This window comes from Phalacrocorax carbo, chromosome 2, assembly GCF_963921805.1.
Source record: "Phalacrocorax carbo chromosome 2, bPhaCar2.1, whole genome shotgun sequence".
NCBI classification, from domain to species: domain Eukaryota; kingdom Metazoa; phylum Chordata; class Aves; order Suliformes; family Phalacrocoracidae; genus Phalacrocorax; species Phalacrocorax carbo.
In genome coordinates, this window is record NC_087514.1 from 42,189,546 (window position 1) to 42,209,590 (window position 20,045).

The 20,045-nt window shown below is 39.6% G+C and overlaps 1 protein-coding gene across 4 annotated transcripts in view; it reads right to left on the reverse strand.

Annotated features, from left to right (window-relative positions):
* FAM110B (family with sequence similarity 110 member B) overlaps positions 1 to 20,045 on the reverse strand; it is a 119,465-nt gene that overhangs the window by 71,355 nt on the left and 28,065 nt on the right. For all 4 annotated transcript variants that reach the window (XM_064442677.1, XM_064442673.1, XM_064442674.1 and 1 more), the window contains exon 2: positions 15,677 to 15,807. The gene's annotated coding sequence lies outside the window, so the exon portion shown is untranslated. The remainder of the gene's footprint in view (positions 1 to 15,676; positions 15,808 to 20,045) is intronic.

The following is a 20,045-nucleotide window of genomic DNA, read 5'->3' on the forward strand; positions in this document are numbered from 1 at the left end:
AGTTTGTGGGGCAGATAAAATCCCAGGCACTACTTCCAGGACTGCTTGTGGCTTTTAGCCAATCTTCTAATGTGAAATGAGCACAGAAGTCATGTAACTAGGGCTATGAAAAGTAAGTATAAATGGGTACAGACGAGTGCCCAGCCCTCAAGCCTAGAGACTCCCAACTCCTTGTGTTCCGCCCTTTTCTGTCCATTCCGCTCCCTGCATAGTGCTCCAACTGAGGTGAGGGGGAGAGTGATGACCCCACCAAAACTAGCACGGGAGCTGGGGAGTGCTCTGAAGATGGGGAACATGCACTAGGGGAATTCTGTCACAACCTGGGGACAAATTACTTACTGGTCTGCCTTCTCAAACCTTTCTGGGGCAAAAGAGCAGGCATTTTCTTCACCTTGACTTCCTAGGCCTGAGGGCAAAAAACATTGCCCAATTTCTCTGCAGCACATACCTGCAGAGCATAGTAGCCTCACACAAGTCACCACTTGTAATACTACTGCTGTTGAAAACCAGAATTCCTCCAGGTGGCCATCCTCATGAAGTGCTGGCTGCTCAGAGGATCGGTCCCAAATTAGATGGAATGTTTTATCCCTTTGACGCAGCTGCAAATCCCCCCCCCCGTTTCCAGAACGGGTTTCTAGAAGCACAGGCTTCAGCATTTCAGTTTTACATTAAATGAAACACAAGTACATAACAACCTTTGTCTCACTGGCACTGTAATTTAACACTGCTGACACACACAATTTTAGTAGACAGTTGTTATTTTGGCAAGAATTTATATCAACATAATATTGGATATAAAGCAGGCTAATGGTTATAGGTCTGAACCTAGACTTCACTGCAAACTTAAATACATTGAGATCACTAGTTTCCCACTACCTCAAGCAGGTAATATCTCAGAGGTGAGTCTCAAAGTTCCAAACATGTCAGAGGTGGAAAGGGCAATCACTAATCCCATACCTACATAACCTTAATAGCATAACAATAATCCTTTTTTGTCCCTATAGAAATTAGGTACAAACATGGGAAAATAAGGTCAAAATGTGAGCACTCAAAATTAAGTGAAGTCAGAACTGAAGCTTTCTGTCTGTCCCACACGTGTACTTCTTGCGTGGTCTGTGATAAAGTAGTCTTTAATGACCTGAAAAAGAAAGTCTCTCCTTGCTCCCCAAATTTCTGCCTTAATCAGGGTGTAAAGAAGAAGCTGCTCCAAAGCTAATCGGAAAATAAAACAGACAGTGATATTTTCAAAGCAAATTCCAGCAGACCGTAGTCAAAACTTACGCAGCATAACCGCAGTAAAAGGGCTGCTAGAGAAGGGAAACATAAGCAAGTTTCAAAGCTGCATGAAGTGTTTGACTTCAATGTACGTTTCATTCTTATTTTACAGCAAAAATCGCACAACTGTGAAAAACACTGCATAACTTAAAAACCATAATAATTTCTATACTCAGCTGGATGGCTGCATGCAATCCCACCACATCCCACCCACTAGCATAAATATTAGTAATTGGAAGGACTTTGAGGAAGCAATACAAATAACCCCACACATAATATTGAGTTTTCACACTGATCAGTTCAGCACATAAAGCTGCAGCATGTCCGTGGCTAACCTGCAAAATCTAACCATTTATCTCACTTAAAGCATTCAAGCTATTCTGGGTGTTTACAACTGCCCCATTTATATCATTCCATACCTGTTTCATTAAAAACAAAAATTGAAATCGCTTTGGAATATTGATGTTGAGAAGAATTTAGAAGGCTCGTTTTCTCTTTGGGTACTTGGAATATAATCTTTTGTGGTAAATTAGTACACTACATCAGTAAACAGTAGCTTCTACTAATGCTTTGCATGTCATCAATACAATGAGACAAAACCCAAACAAGTTGATCTATGAATACTTTTTTCAAAATTCAAAGTTAGGGTGAAGATTTAACTATGTTTAGAAGCATCTACTCATTCAGAACATGGGTTTTAAATTGACATTTACAGATTTGAGACTGCGTAAAGGAAAAGTCTTTTGCATTAGTCACAATTGGGTTTTTAGGCCTCTCTATGCACATTTCTTCAGCTCTCAATGAAAGGAGATATTTGGAATAAAACCAGAGATTCCTTCAAGTCTTCCCAATGATACTGTGTACTAGAATATCCCATGTATCATCCTATCCCATGACACCCCTTCCAGCCTTCCTGCAGCTAAAGCCCGAGTTAATGTTTGGCAGAACTTAGAGTCATTTCCTCAAGTAAAAAAAAAAAAACACAGGAGGAAAATGCACCAAGCCAAACTAACTGGGGATATGTAAGATGGGCTGGAGAGGAAAAACAAGCAGCCTAAAATCTGTATAAGCCAATGGTGGTCAAAGAGATACAGGCCTGCACTTGAGAAGTTCGCTATGTCAAAAAAAAAACAACCAACCAAACCAAACCCAACAATGACATCAAAAGGAAAAATGAAAAAATCGTGTGCCCAAAAGAAAAAGGCAACAAAATCCACACCTAACAGATATTAATAGGCAAAGAAGTCCAGAAAACAAGGCATGCCTTCTAGGTGGCAGTACATCTTCTACTCATCAGCTTTCAAAGCTTGCTGGAGGCAGATTTACAAAACTTGTGAGGAAAAAAAAAAAGTAAAGTTGTCATTGTTGTATACATTATTTACATCTCACTACTACAAATCTCTGAGGAACTTACCCATAACTACTTCAAAAACAAAATTATCCAGGCAAGATCCTTCCCAGCAGCAACACAAGCAGCTCACACTTACTTACTCTACTTCTTGCAGTGTGAAGTTAAGTTTTTTGTTGGGGTTTTTTTTTTCAGGCAGATTTAATTTACATAGTCCTCAAGGCAGCCAGATGGAAAAACAATATTGATTTCATGTCTGACCCCCTGCAATTCAGCACTTCGATCTAGTGAGCTGAAAAGGCAGACACCCTGACCTGTGGTTAAATATATCTGTTTGCAGCACACATTTTCTCAATGGAGGAGGAAGGCTGGGGTCATGCCTTGGAAAAGACGAACCACCAAAACAAAGGCACTGCTGGAGCTCGTCACCATTAGAGACACCACTAGGAGGGCAGACCCCACAGCAAGTAGGAAAGGGAAGGCACCCCTTTTTAAGAAAAAGCTACCACCTCTCCAACTGAAAAGTGCAGCCTGTTGGCAGGTGTGGTTAAGTATTTTGTGTTTGAAGGTACTGTGAAAGAAGACAGAGGACTTACCCTCTACAAGCCTTGGCCATCAGAAGAAAGAGCCTGTGAAGAGCCTGCAGAGGCTGTACTAGTGAGAAAACTTGGGAACACTTTCCCACATTGTTTTGGGGTTTTGTTTTTCTAAACATTAATGAAACTCACTATAGCTTACACCTGAGAAAATGAAGATGGAAAAGAGGATAAGAAGATAGAGCAAAGCTAAATATAGGTAGAGTTACCGGATGCTTTAGGTAACTGGTGAGTCATTTGAGTACTTGCACTAGAATTAAAGCATTCGAAAATTAAAGGCTGCTGGTGCACAATCTATTAAACAATGGAAGACTATAGTACATACATATCCAGGCTACATCTCAGATCCTTCCCCCACCCAGATTACCTGTATTTTATGTTAGAAGATGAATCCATTTTGTTCTTTATACAAAGTTATTTAACACAAGGAGTACCATTAATTTGAAGAGACTCAAAATATTAAGCTAACAAGATATGAAGCTATCATCATTCAGGACTCTATGTAAACACCTTCAGCTTCCCTTAACACTGAAATTTAAAACATTGACTGTGACTAAAATAGGCAAGTGCAGTAACTTGGCATAATCATAAGCAGTCATTCAAGAAAAATGTGATCTAATACGTGTAATTTAAAGTTATCTTGCAATCTGACTTACAAAATAAAGAAAACAAAGATATCATTCAGGGGAGTCAACATTTTCATTACAGGCTGCCTATCAGAGTAAAAACTCAAGTGAATGAGCATTGCAAAAGAAAATGTTCTTGTAGAAGTTATCAAGATATAACTCAAAACAGTCACAAAGTAAGCATGGTATAGATAGATTTATTCATTTCTTTGAACCTGTTCTTATTAGTAGAACACAAAAGGACAAGACAGACAATAAACAAAGATCTACAAGAGACAAAACCATGCTGGAATAATCCACACGTAACAGAAAACTTAATTTAGAATTGATGCAAATGTATCAAGCTTGGATATCAGAATAATTATATCTTAATGCCATGCAATTCTGGGCAGAGATAACTTAAATCACACTGAAACAACTGACTAATTTTTGGCTGGCGTCATGTATCTTAGTCTTGCTTTGCTCAAGCAGTCCACCACAGAGTGCTTCTGATCAAATACTGTTTATATGACACATGAGAAAATATTTCTCTCCTCTTAAAGTTTACAGCACCTAACCTAATGTAAGTTACAACATTTGGCTGCACAGGCAGAAGCAAAAGAGAATATTTTTTTTGTTAAAACACTAGATCTATGTATAAATACGCCTCCTTCTGGAAAAGGCCTTACAGATCAGAAAACTATTTTTAAGACGTTGTCACGTACAAATCAGGGAAGGCTGATTTAGGTTCCAGATTGCACATTTATCTAGCATAAGTATTTATACTTATTAAGTCTATTAAGAACCCTATTATTAAGAAGGGTGGTTAATTGTTGGTCTTAAAGCTTTTCTCATGCCATGGTGCCATAGCAGAAAGACTCAGGGACAATGGTGAAAAAATAAAATCAGCTATGAATGAGTTCACCGAAAAATTATTTTCTATTCTTTGAACCCTTCAGACTTTAATAAACCAGAGAGCCTAGTACAAATTTCTTGGGAAATATTAATCAGGGAGTCTTCGCATTCAACACACACTTCAAGAAACTCTAACAAACAGGCCTGAGTGGAAACATCTAATTTTATCGCATAGCGGGTAATTCCAGATGACCTACCATAACAGCCACCGTGACATCAGCTACCCTGTGGAAGGATAAGGGATACCTTGAAAAGCTGTATTTGGTGGAATGATGCAACTTCTGGTAGGCTGGGAGGCAGCCTCAGAACTGGAAACCACAGTAGTAAAATTTCAGGAGGGTTCAAGTCCTCCATTGTAAGTCCACCTAAGGCTCACCACACTGCATGTAAAGAAAGCTACTTTCCTCCACAAAGAGCTCTTTTCAGTGCAGAAAACATGCAGTATCTGCCTTCTGAACAGCTCAGTGCTCCGTATCACTACTGGTCAGCGCTAACCAGGGTTAAGTGAAAAATCCATGGTAGGCATTTAATGCTCAAGATTAGCAGTCAATTGATTAATGTGACCTACTGGCCCCATTTCGTACACCAAGTCCCTTACGTAACCACATCTGGTAGATGCAACAGAAGGGTTATGCCACCTAATGCCTTAATTCTGTAAACTTTCCCACTCGAACAGAGCCACAGAGAACTGTGTTGAACAAAAATGAGATGCACCACAGGAGTTAAATTCTTTTACAATGGAGCGAAAATTCAATGTGATCAGAATAGAGGAAAATATCTGTTCTATATTACATATTATTGGAATATCTTTCTTCATAAATTTCAGTTAGTCTTCCTTTTAAAAATTTTACAAAGTCCAGATTTTGTTTGGTGGTGGGTTTTATGGCTCTTTCAGGAAGTAATAAAATCACATACCTAGTATTTTGACAGTGTATTTCTGGTAATTAAGGTAGGTGAAAATTTATTAATCTCTGAAAATGTATCCACTAAAGAAATAGGAGGAGCAGCTAGTTTATTTAATTATTAGGGGGAGGGAGCGGAAGATTTATGCATCTCCTAGGAGAATAAACTTCACAGTTGTCACAGCTGAAAGAAAAGCTTCCAAAAGAACAAAGCTTGTAACTCATCCTGAGTCATTTCTGCATATCAACATTGACTAGTGGCTGGGGTTTAAACTATTGGTTGTTGTTTTAGTTTGATTCTTTTCCCAAGCGTTTAACCTTTTTTTTAAAAAAAAAAAACAAACTATCAGGAGAAAAGTAGAGGCAAACCACACACCTCTGCCCCACAAGTCATCTCCCCTAGAGAAACTGACTGCAGAAATTCAGGTCAATATGAGATGATGCAAAAGCCCCAAAACTCCTTCACATATCTGCGTGGCTTCCAGCAGCAAGAGCCCAGAGCCAGCTGGGAGACAAAGGACAGCTCCAGACAGGGACCACAAGGACGACAACAATGAGCACTTCAGTGGACACTGTACTCCAGAGTGAATGCAGCTCTCTCCTCCAGCTGGCAGCCATACAAAACATTGACTTTGATCCCTGGACACTCACATTTGTGCTCAAAGACTTTCCCTCCCATCACCATTTTCTTCACCACCTTGGTTTGGAGAGAACTAGTGAAGGGTGGAACCTGACTGCTTTTTTATCCCAATGAACACTCATCTCCTTTCTTTTACTAGGTCAGAACTTCAACATGACATGATGGAAAAGGCTAACACCACAAGGTGATCCTTCAGCACTGTGGAGCACCTTATGGTTTGAAAGCCACATACAACGCAGACAAACAGTGCTGGAAAAGACTAATTTATCTTTCTGCAGTTGATGACCTTCATGTGACTACTTCTCTGAGAAAATACAAAGCAGTGAATACAGGAGCTCCAGCAAGGACCTAAACCCCACAAATACCTAGAAAAGCAAGAAAAGGTGAACTGATGTTTCCAAAAGTTTGTGTAAACTGAATAGAACTCTGAGACTTAAGATGGACAGAATTCCCTGGGTAATGACTTCATGGAAGAGAGACTTTCTTGTAGTTTTAGGAGTGCAATTATATATAGGTATACATAGAGATATGACTGTCTTCATACTATTCACTGACCTCTCCCACTATCACAAAGCTTTGTCGTCCTCTTTTTCAACATCATCAACTTCAGATATAGTTGGCCAATATCACAATAATACAGCTGGGTCTGAACTGTTCCGAGAAGTGCAAAATGAGTAGGCACCAAACAAAACCCAGGAGATTGCTCTAGTGATGAAAGCAGGATTAATCGTACAAGATCTTGTCCCTTTTCTCTGCTTCTTGCAACCTTCCACTTCTTCACATGCTGGCCCACCCATTGTCAGGAAGGACCCCCAATTTTGGCTCTTTCTTTACCTGTCAGAAATGCCCTGTCAGACTCCCTCATCTCTCACAAGCCCTCCACAGATCTGTATACCTCTTCTTTTCTGACCCTTCTACAACACTAACCACACTGCAGAGCCACAGAGAGCCTTCAGAGAGCCTCATTTCCCTCAAAAGCTTTACTTCCAAGTGCTGTCCAAGCCTGGCCCTCTCTTTAGTTTTGTCTCTCCACCAGTGTCTCTGCAATGCTCTCTCCTGAGCAAGCTTTGGTGTCCCTTCTCTCTTCCCAGGACACCACTCACCCTTACAGGCATCTGCTCCCTCCCCACATGCCCCATGCCTGTTCTTCCTTCCCCAAGGCTTCCCCCACATCCCGAGGTGCTGACTGACCCAGCCCTCTCACCAACTCAAATTCCTTCACTAAGCAGCTTCCAAACATGGCTCAGACGTGCTGCTGAGCAGCACAGCAACTTCGGTCTCGCCACTAGTCACTTTCTACCAGCACTTTCCCTCTTCCATGGCAACATCTTTCCTCCACCGGCCTCCTGTCAGCACCTCCTTCCTCACCACGCATAACTGCTTTCTTCCTGCTTGAGGGCCACTGAATAGGGATGTTGGATAATTTTGTGTTGGGTATATTAATGTGTGCCTAAGGAGAGGTAAGCCCTTTATTCTCACATCAGGTATAAGGTTTTAGAACAATTTTGAAGACAACAATAATGAAGGACACATCAAAACTGGAAAGTAGGATGCACTACAACACACATTTGACAAAAGTATGTTTGGCTAGACTAGTCCAGCACCTTTGCTTAGCACTGATTTTTCTAGATAAGGGTAGTGCATATAATTAACCTCCAGACTCTGCTAAGAATTAGAGTAGCAGAATGGAATGAATATAACTGCACAAAACAAGTTCAGTAATCAAAACCTGTTAAAAATGGCAATCATCAGCTGAAAAGAATAAAAAAAATTAAAGACCATGTGCATATCAGTCTTGACTATAAGCTGCTGTTATGAAGCCATCTGGGATGGAGGTCCTGGGCAAAGGCTATCCCAGGAAGAAAAAAATATTATGAATTTTGAACTTTCAGTAAGATGGAGATGTACAACCTTTTCCTCTGAGAAACAGAGTTAAGAGAACAGCAGGATGTTTGAACCAGTTGAAGAAAAAAAAACCCTAAAAATTTTAAGTCACATTTTCAACTACTCCAATACCTTCAGCAGAGATACTTCAGCAAACAATCAAGATGAGAGTTTGCACCTTTCAGAGGTATGCACTCAGTGAAAACAATATTGTCAAGAACATGCAGTTTATTTACCAACATTTCTCCTTTGAATTGGCAGGGACACAACTGTTCAAAATACAGACTGGGGAAACAACTGTTCATTTTGAGGTACAGGATTTCTAGAGCTGATAGAAAACAGACATCAAGCTTACCACAGGTGACGCATAACATGTAACACGCGTGTTACCTGTGGCATAATCAGCAAGATAAGCATACACCAACAAATCCATATATCAGTATTCTTTTGCATAGGAGTACAGTCATTTTTTACACCATGTAGCAGAGCTGCAGCACAGTGTAAGAAAAGTTGGTGCCAGTAGAGGGAGGCAGTTGCTCTCCAGGACATGCATCTCCACATTCCCCAATGCACAGTAGGAAGCCAACGAGTTTGTTTTTGTGGAAGTGAACTCACCCCTCAGCCATTGTGTAAATGTGGCTTTAAATCAAGCTGTAATTAGATTTTGCTGTATTTAACAAAACCCCTCTTGTTACTCCTCTTTTCCAGCTCTAGACAGGAAAGAAATGTATTTGTGAAAGAAAAAAGGAAAAAAGTTTATGCCTCTTCCCAGAGCATGTCCTGGCACGCATGCAAAAGTAAGTACAAAACACAACACAATAAGCTTACAGGACACTCAATCTTCACATTACATATGAACACAAAGATCTCTCAGCTGGTCCACTGTTAAATGTCACCTCACTTTTATCAATGTTCTGCTTGACCACATTAACCTTGTTAAAAGATACTAACAGTCCAACACTTGGAGTCTAGCTTTTCTTCATAAATTTAATTTACTTGGCAGAGAACACAAGTGGAAATCTTCCACTAAAGACTCGGGCAAAGTAAGACTGCCACGTATTCGTTTCAGGACAGACCTTTTCTTTCCCTCTTATTTTAACTATTATGGTCATCGCATTCTCATTTTTAATAAAATAGCTTTATTCCCCCTCACAGTCTTTATACAGACTCGTACCCCTAAAATGAAACTGTGTGTGCTTTCTTCAAATACACTTCACTGTAATACATACTGCACAGGGTGGTTTTATTTTGTTGAAGTTCTTTATGGTCTAACTTGCACATTTCCACTGCACTTTACATTGCCATATGAGGAACTGCACAGCAAATGAAAGTGAAGTTGAGTCCACTCAGAATGATAAACAGTTTCGATTGCATTTTGACTCCAAAGCTTACAAAGAACTTTATGGTGGTGGCGACAACAGTGGATACAATGGTTAACTGGCGCAAGGAAGTCAAGAGGACATGCTTGAGGCCACACAGCAAGTTAGCTGTTGATCTAAGAACAAAAAGTTTCTGCTCTTAATCTAGACCTTCTTCCCAGTGAGTCAAAACCTACTGATAACTATCTGGTCTTATAAAAGTTTCAAATTCTTGAGAAGGAAGAGAGACCAACCGCTAATTACATGCATGCCACCATTGCTTAGGATTCATTAAGTTATTCACAGAAGTTACTCATTTTTAGGAGAGTCTGAAAAGCGTGCCTTTTCAAAACCACCTTATTTCAAGAACATATGCTCTAATAGTCTAATTCCCTACAAATCTTCTGTTATGCTGGAAGTTTTAAGAAACCCAAGGCTTGTTTAGACAACTCAAGAGATAACCTCATTCTGAAGTCCGTTTGCAGTTTAATCTCTAAATGGGAAAGACAAAGGTAAAAACAAATATTGGGAGTAGGTTATCATCTTCCACCTGTAGGAAAATTCTTACTTTTTTCTTTTAAATAGCCAATACTAGCTCTTCCTGAAGGCAGGATAATGAAGTTTGGTTCAGTACTGATCCAAAATGACAATTCAAAAATTCTTATCTGCTTCTGAAACTGTAAATCACCTGAGCAAAAGCTCGCAAGTATTCAGCATCCTAATTCTTACTGTATCTCCACTGATACAAAAGTTCAAAATTAAACACCTTGCATTAAAAAAGCCCTAAATTTGCTATAACAAGAGAGGCATTTTCAATGAGTCAAAGAAGGTGAGCATATACAAGAGCTTTTTTTTTCCTGGAAGTTGGCACAGTATAGTGTGTCACAACTGTGGCGCACATAGTATATCCACAACCCTGTTAAACATTATGAATATTAATGTCTAACCAAGCTAACAACTCAAAAAAAACCTGGGGGAGAAATCCCCTAAGGCACATAGCCACTGGTATGGTGCCATAACTAGGAAAGGGAAGTTCTACACTAACTCCTGAAGTGGGAGCATACAATAGGATTAGCCTTATCTTACTTAAGTTTCTTAACGGCAAGACTGCATCCTCCTGCCAGCATTCTGTTTCCAGCAGGACTCAAACTGCAGGTAAGAGGCATTCTTAAAATAAAGTAGCAATAGCTACGTTTGACAGAGCTGGAACCACGAGGACAACATAAACAGCCAGAACAGTTTTATTCAGGTTCGACTCAAGAGGAAAAACTAAATTTCAGGCTAGATAAAAATAAGATGCAATGTATTCGAAGAAGCTTCAAGACTACCATTTTTAGGTCATGCTGTGTACTTTTTCCTGCTTTTCAATTCATACGTAGGAAAGTCAGATCATAAGTGGTTTCCACTGCGGCATTTCAGTTCAGATTATTCTCTACATAATAATTAGTGTCTTTTTCCTCATCACTTACATACTGTTTTGCTAGTCTGAGAATGTTATTTGTATTTATTTCCGAGAAGCTTTTTTTAATCCCTTCAAATTACCAGCACCCTAAGCATAGCTATCTCATGCTCCATGAACTTTAGTGCAAATGCTATAAGCATTTCTTTCCTTCTTAACAACTTCATTACAGCGTTTGTAGAGGAATACAGTGCTAGTACTGTAACAGTGCAGAGCAAATATGCTGTAGTAAATGTAAGCTTTATTCAAAGTGTAGCTTTAAAAGTGTTTATCGCATACTCCAGTGTCAACTGCAAGTGCTAGTGTAGGGAAAAAGGCAAAAAAACCTAAGTGACAGACCTTTCACACTAACAAGAATTTTGGAACAGTCAAACTGAAAACCTATGTGGTAAACATATAGGCAAAATGTATCCACCTGCATTTCAGTTCCAGATAGACAGTCTGAGCAGAAATGGTTGAACATTGGAAAAATCTTACCAAAAAAACAGGGGGGAGGGGGGAGGGGAATGCGTCTTTCTTCTTTTAAAGATTTCTGTGTTGTTCCTTATAACACCTTTCCTTGAAAGAGTATTGGGGGGCAATATCTCCAGTAACTGGATATTCTGTAACACAAGACAAAATTTGCAAAATAGCAGCCAGGGAGAAGTTTGACTGTACAAACACTAAGGAACCAGATTTGTCACTGTGACAACATGATGCTAATGCTGAGGCATTTTGTCCATCTTCAGGAAGCATTTCAGAAAATATATTTAAGCCGTTCAGAATTTCTTGGCAATGTCTAATATCTGAACTCTCTATTACGTCTAAGCCAGCAGCTACTGGATATAAGCTGTCCTTATGTTTACAGAAAACGTAATAATCACACTGTCACTGTATGCTCTCCCACACTACTATCAAAAAAGATATTAAAAATTCAGTACTTATACTACGAATAAAACTATTCAGTAGTTTGAAAAATTACAAAATTGTTTTAAAGAACGTTTGAAACTGTACTGAAATTCAGGCCTGTAAATCTGATGTTTTCACTGTTTTCTTCCAGATAAGCAAAATCATTAATATTTGTAATTTGGATTCACATACTACTAATAGCAAGTCTCACATGGTAGCCTTTTCACAGAAATTAATGCAGCTATCAGCAACATCACTCTCCATCTTAACTGTATTCATTATCACCTTCTCGATCCTCAAGAAAAAAAAAAATAAAGAGTCCAAAACCCCTCCATCCCCAGACTCTCATACAACTCAGATCCCCTTCTTCCTCTTTACTAACCCACTGCACCCCTGCAAAACTACCCCTGCACTACCCTGTACTACTAGTATACAACACTACCCCTGCAAATAGGGCCTCAATTCCCCTACAACATCTTCTCAAGCTATTTATTCACCATGAGATTGTTAAGCGTATGGGACAGAAAAATGGTTAGAGAATAAAGAAAGCTGGATCAAAGTTACTTGAGAAATGAAAGCAGAAATGCTCTTTTTAAGAGATGTATCAAGTAATGATTTTCCTTCTGGCAGAAGTTAGCACAACTAGCGCAGCGAGAGACTTCCCAAGGAAATACAGCACTTGGAGAAAAGCAGCATCAGGGACCCCATCCTAAGGGCTATTCTAGAAAAGAATTTCTGCCAGAAGTAAAGCACTTAAGCAAGACCAAAATCCCATTAAGGAAGAGAATAAGGAGGAGAGAAACACTAACAGCCTCTTATAGTAGGGTTTAAACAAAATCAAAGCTATTAGTGGGGCCAGAGGGGCATAGGAAAGGAAACAAAGACATAAAAGTTGGCGTACTATGAAAATCTGCACTGTTGGTTTCACTTCTTCAGAAAAAAGAAAAAACATAGCTCTATTTTAAGAACCTTTTTTTTGATTGAGCCAAAACAACTCTGCTGCATTTTACCTTTTCCAGCAGGCAAAAATGGAAGAACGCTTATTGTTCAGAGCTTTTTCTGTGCAAAGTGGAAAATTATTGTGCTAGCCCTTAACACTCCATTGAATTAAGGCCTGTTTTTCAGTTTTGCCTTTCTTTCCCCTCAAAAATAAACAAACAAGATTCCTCTGAAGGGCACACATGGCATGTAGGTAGAGCTGCTTTTGCTGGCATCACTACCACAGAGCTAAGCACTTTAATTCAGGAAATGCAGAAAATAACCACACAATTCGAGAAAAAAAATCATAAACAGACTGAACGTGCTATTTTGAAATTCCAACCTAGTATTAACAGTAATAAAACAGAAAAGCCGTGAATAAAATCCAACACCATAACATCTCAGAGATACAGCGATGCCTGCACAAATCAAAATCAGTTTTTGTTTGCGGTACAGAAGTTTACATTTGAACACAGCTGGATCACCATCAGCTAGCCAGCTCCCATAGCAGCACCTTCAAGCTGTATTGATTTCTACGGAAGAAAGGCACCGTAAATCTGCTTAAGCAGCATTGCGTCATTCTTTTGGTTGGCTTGAAGAAATGAATTAAATGTTTTCCATTAGCATGGTAAAGAAGCTATACAATTTTGTTTTTATTTCGAATACAGTCTCAAGTTACGGAACACTTTAGCTAACTCTGTGGCAAGGACTACACGTTTCATGTTTGTAAAGCCAGCAATTCAAGCTTATGTGAAACCAGATGTGTACGCTGCACAGTTCCCAGGGCTGTGGAGGTGTTTTTTTTTTTTTTTAAAATGTGTTGCCGTTGATTAAAAAAAGACCCTGCTTTTCAGTTAAGTCATAGAATACACTGAAGCAAAACCAACACACTCTTGCAAGCAAGAGAGGAGAGGGGGAGAGAGAAGGGTGTTGGAGCAGAAGAAAACTTTAAGGGAATAAAAACCACACACACAGAGCAGGGTAGGAGCAATGCTGTAGTACAAAGAGCAGCACAGTTCTGAGAAGCAATAAGCATAACATTACTTGAGGTAACAAGAACTCCTTGATCAATTATTCATATAATTTACAACAACAGTTACAGCTGCATCAATGAGAAAAGAATCTAGGGCAAATATAAAATCTTCACAGCTATGAAGTGCCCTTGATTTTCACCAGAACATTTGGCTGTCTGATATCATGTGTTTCTGGTTAGCAACACACCCGTCTGACAAAGGGAAACAAGAGACAGAAAGGCACAGAACAAACTGCCTTGCTGGAAGTAGCGACAGCGTTCAAAGCCGCATTTCAATCCCAGACACTGTGCATCACCAAAAGCTGACGGTACCTTACGCTTCTGTACATGCATCCTAACCACCACCCCACTTAGGTAAATGCATGCACCCCATGGAATTATGCAAATATCTTTATGAAGTCTTCACTCTCTCAACGCATAAAATTGTGCTTTTAAAATAACATTCAAAAGAAATACTCTATTTTTCTCTTTTTTATTATTAGTACATTGTTATCTCAACTTATATTGTTACATGTACTCCTAAGGTAAATGTAACCAAGTGGAACAGTAAGGAGAGAAATATTTGTGGAGTGCTTTTTTTCCTCCAGTTTAAAAACACTGTATAATCATCATCGGGTTTTCTGCTCTGCCAAGCTTTCAATGCAGTGTCTTCAGTTGTTCAAGGCAACCTTGCTAGTGGACTAGAGAAACACAGCTATAACTGAATTCAAAGAAGCAGAAAGGGACGAGTGGGCCTAACTGTGCTTGGTGGTCTTACTCCCAGGCACATACAACAAATCATAAGAGAAGGTTATGGGGTGAAACGCTGACAATGCTAATGGGAAAGCTCATACTGATTTTGATTTTACTCTGCTGATGTTAGGACAATGAACTTTGGTCTAGTTCAGAGCTGTAATTCCAGTCTAAATTAAAAAGATCAATGAAGGATTAACAAGGAAAATCTGCAATCCTTCTCTGACAAATCAAGGAATGTTTATCTTAAGAACCTTCAAACAATGAAGTTAACACCTTGTAACAGCTATTTAAAAAAAACACGCAGAAGTTGGCAGACCTTTAGACCTATGTTTGATCTTGAAATCTGTGGAAAACATTTCCACTGCTACTCACTTTTTTCAGCCAAGTTTCTACACAAAGCTCAATTAATCTTGCCAGTATGAAGGAAAGATTCTGCATATATCATCACTACATTAAAAATCCTGGCTATCTAACAAAACCATAGTATAGTCAAACCTCCCAAAGTGCCTGGGTCTGTAGCGCTAATAGGTTCAACAAAGTTCTTGGGGTCACACTTTTTCATCCATCAGCATTTGCCCTTTGCAAGCAAGAATGAGTTCTGGATGACCATACTAAGAAATAAGTATAGTGCTGGTAAATAGAAATTCATCATATGCAAACCTCATTCTCCTCCCGTCACTGAAGACATCTGAGAGTGTTTCCATATTTTTGTGGCCACTTGAAGCGAGCTCTGAATGCAGCAATTAAAGTGGGATACGTTTCTAAAAACAGAGCATGCTGTAGAGCTCTGAAACAGCCTGTTCCCTTGTCAACAAAAGAACTGCAGATAAATCTTTCTACTAATATTATAATGAATTACTTCTGGCTCTAGCTTACAATGCACTGTTGTTATTTCCACCCTTCCCCCAGCACCTGCTATGACAACATTTGTACCAGGTAGCAACACACAGAAAAGGAGAAAGCTCAGAGATGCATGTGTGTGTGTTTAGTAAGGAAAGAAATCCTTATTTTGAAAATTGTATCAGCCACTTCAATTTGCTTGAAAAATGAGTCTCTTTACCTTGATGTAAGATTTCCAAGCTCCTGCTAAGGCTACCTGGCCTGTCTGGAGGTCTCCACCGTTAGCAGAGGTCTCCAGATGGAGGCAGGTCTCTTCACACTGGAACTCCCAGAGGCTCCTTGCAGCAGTGCCTGGAGACACAGCAACAGGGAAGGCATTTAGCTTCATCATCTTGCGTCAAACCCACAGTTTTAGAATAGGCAACAGGCATCCTTTTAGGTCAAATCTTTTGGCTTAAACAACCTAAATTTCAGAAATCAGAAACACATGTCTTCTTTTGGAGATTGAAAGGCTGCAAAGAGGTGGTTAGTGATACCGAGCAAGCGCTCGGTCAGCTGTAGATGCTCTCCAGTGTTTACATTGCTAGTCCCAACAGCATAATCTCCAAGCTCTGAAATTTAACAGGTGACCTACAAGTATCAATTCTGAATTTCTCTTATGTCATTATTTTCCCCATACTGAAACTGCTCAGAAGAACACTTCGGGAATGCTTCAAGGCAAAGAACACAAGTGGTGAGACATCTTCTCAGGGGAATCGCAGAGTGCTATGCCACTGCAGGCAAGAAACCCAGCCTGCAAACCACCTTACCTCCCTGCGCATGACCTCCACCCAGCTGACAAAACAGCCCTTGTTAAATATGCACTCCAGAACACTGTCTTTTGCTTAGAAAAACTCAAAGTAAAAATCCTTAAACTCCACCATCAGAAAGGAAGGATAATGACACTGCCTTCCTGAAATTAATGCGATTCACCACTGCTTCTTACATGCAAAACAGCCATAAAGAATTTAATAGGTTACAAGATGTGACCTAAATCCCTGTTTAGGTTTATGTTCTTTTTCTCAACATGCTACCTATGGCAAGGTCAGCTCTAATCATAATACCCTAAAAAGATAAGTACTCAGGTACCTCAGCTTTCTGGGGTTTGGTTTTATTTGACAGTATTTGCTCAAGCACCCTTACTGGCATAAGCAGATGGCACGGCAGCTTCTATTAAGCAAACATTTCTGAGCTGTTTCAAATTATTTTAATTTTCTAATCAGTTATTCACTCTAGAAACAGGTCTACAATCAGGTTACAGACCATGTGATGAAACACGGGGCTCCTTTAACAAAAATCTCAAAAATATTTGCAGAAACTGTTTAAGCACAAACTTAAGAAAGCAGTCATTTCATACAGTTAACACATCAGACTGGCAGCAATATTTGTCAGATATCAATTACTTCATGTTTTCCCACTCGCAATCTTTTGGGAACCTGCCTGAGTTTGGGCCTTGGCATTAGTACACCTAAGATGAGGATTCATTTGTGTTGGGTGGGTAGATAGTGCTTTGTCTTGGAGACCGGATGCCTTTGAAACAGTGGTACAACAGAAACGAGAATCAATGGAGGGATATCAGAGGCAGATGGGCACCCTCATGTAAGCACTTCTAAATTAGAAAAAATAACAAGAGGAAGATGAAGGCAGAAGCACATTCAGAGCAACATAGCACTACTCAGTTATTATGGAACTGCTGTAGTATTGTTATTCTGGTATTTGGTAAAAAAAGAAAAATAAGATAAACAGCATTTTAAAAACATGAGAGGGGAAAAAAAGAGATGTTTTCCAAACTTGCCTTGTTTAGCACAACAAAGCCCAACAACAGATTTCCAACCAAAAACATACTCTTGTATTATTACAAATTATTCTGATATTCCAAATTACATATTAAGCAGTAATTCTGTACTGACACTCGTTTCAGTCTCAAAACTAAAGCAACTCCGCAAGCAAAAGGATGGCAGCAACTCATCGTTTAAGATCCCTGTGAGTTCATATTTAACAAGTCAGAGGAAAAAGAGGGAATGTGGCCATTAATTGCAGCTAGTAGATCTGTTCCAGCCATGTTTCTTGGCCAAAAGCTTGAGTAAATTCAAGTACTAGCACTTTTATATCCAAGTTGAGCGACAATTTTTACAGCTATCAGCTGGTCAGGACAGAAGACACCCCCAAAATCCCTAGAAAGCTCCTAGATGTACTGCTTAAAAAGAAAAACTTGTGACAAAATACTGCGCGGGGGGTTGGGGGGGGGGGGAAGCTTTGTGTCTTTTTGGGCAGGAAAATATTCAGCTTCACAAATTCCTCCCCTTCTGCCCTGTTGAACTGGAATCCCTTGCTTTCCGCTTCTCCACTAAGTTGCTGGTTTAGAGCCTGCAAAGAATACAGGTTGTAGTTCCCAAAATTATAGCTGGTGCTGGTAAAGTTACCAGTTTCCTATGGGAAATATGCATCACTGTGTTGAATATATCCATGTTTAAAGAAGAAAGTATGGTATGAGTGTGTGCCTGTGCACAAATAAATACATACATATTAAAGTAGCTGCACAGTTATCAGTCAGCTTCTCGAAGGCACTCAGAATTGCACTTTAAAAATTTTTTTATGAAACTGTTTTGTATTTATAGACTACATCCTGAGTTTCAGCTTTTATCCAACAAGCTGGAGCTTTTTATGACACGCCGTTTCCTGCTTCACTGTCCAGTATCAACAAGTCTTTGGGCTTTCTTTCTAAAAACAGTTTTCATCCTCACTCGCTATGTTCTCCTTCTCTTTCATTCTCTTGCTAAGTATGAAACCAAAGTTTTAGTACTTACAAAAATACACATCTCACTAATTTGGAAGGATTTGTGAATGAATGAATGGGGTTCTTATTCTAACAACCCAAAAGGCACTGATTTAAAGCTTCAAACCTCACTCAAGTCTACCCTGAGGTTTTCATAATCCAAACTGAAGTTTAAAAATGCCGGATCTCTTGACAAAGAAATAAGCTAATATGGAACTTCATGTTTTGGTAAGGCATTGAACTGGTTTTGGCTGGGATAGAGTTACTTTTCTTCACAGTAGCTAGGTATGGGGCTCTATGTTTTGGATTTGTGCTGGAAACGGTGTTGATAACACAGGGATGTTTTCATTATTGCTGAGCAGCGCTTACACAGAGCCAAGGCCTTTTCTGCTTCTCACCCCACCCCACCCGTGAATGGGCTGGGGGTGCACAACAAGCTGGGAGGGGACACAGCTGGGACAGCTGACCCCAACTGACCAAAGGGATATTCCTGTACCATATGATGTCATGCTCAGCAGTAAAAAGGTGGGGGAGGAAGGAGGGGTCACATTCAGAGTGATGGTGTTTTGTCTTCCCAAGTAACCGTTACACATGATGGAGCCCTGCTTTCCTGGAGATGGCTGAACACCTGCCTGCCCATGGGAAGTAGTGAATGAATTCCTTGTTTTGCTTTGCTTGCGTGCACAGCTTTTGCTTTGTTTATTAAACCATCTTTATGTCAACCCATGGGTTTTCTCACTTTTACCCTTCCGATTCCTCTCCCCTTTCCCACCAGGAGGGAGTGAGCAAGCGGCTGCATGGTGCTTCATTGCTGACTGGGGTTAAACCACAACAGGCATTACCTTAATCACTGTCACTGGGGGGAAACTGAAGTCAGGAAACTGAAACTAGGCAGCTGGAAGAATCTAGCTACTCAAATAAATAAGATGTATTTTCTGTGCCAAAAGAGATATGAATGCTTTCTGCAGCCAAACAGAGCACAGATCCTGAGAGAGAATGAAGTTGTTTAACAAAGCAGATGAGGTATTGGAGATCTCAGCTGTACATATAACTAGAAACAAGGAAATATTTACCAATGGATATTGTGCCAAAAACATTCAGTCTGTTTAATGCAGACCCTAAATTTTCACAGGCAGGAGGTGCTGAGTCACTACTCACATCTCTATAGCTTTCAGATAAAAAGCTCACATCAAACATAAATTGGAAGGTATAGTCAATTTCGAGAACATGATTTTCAGAAATGTTAATTAGTGGAGTTTTGTTAGGAAGGGGCCATATCTACTAATTCCAGCAGTTTCTACTCCTGTAGACAGACATGTTTTCATTAAAAACAACAATAAAACTCAGCTGTAGTCTGCTCACTTATTCAGTATTAAACCACTGAAGAGATGGAGGAATCTAAAGAAATCTAGACAAATCAGAAGTCAGGCTTCCCTCAATTAATGCTAACGCCTTCATGCTTCACACACTGTTATGGTAAGTATTTCTCTGTATTACCTTTGCTGCCAAATAAATGCATAAGTACCTTCAATATTGGAGGTTTTACTTCTGAGCTAGAAACCTTAACCTCCCCATTTTCTGACTTTATACACAGCTGTTAAAAAAATTCACCTGAACTTAGGCCAAGGATAATAAATTTAATTGCAAAGACTCCTATAAGAAACTAGGAAGAACCTTGCTCACCCCAAAGTTTGATGAAAACACTGCTGATTTCCCCAAGCAAGTGTTACATCAACTGGACAACTGGAAAGCAACAACGTCTTTAGAAGTATCC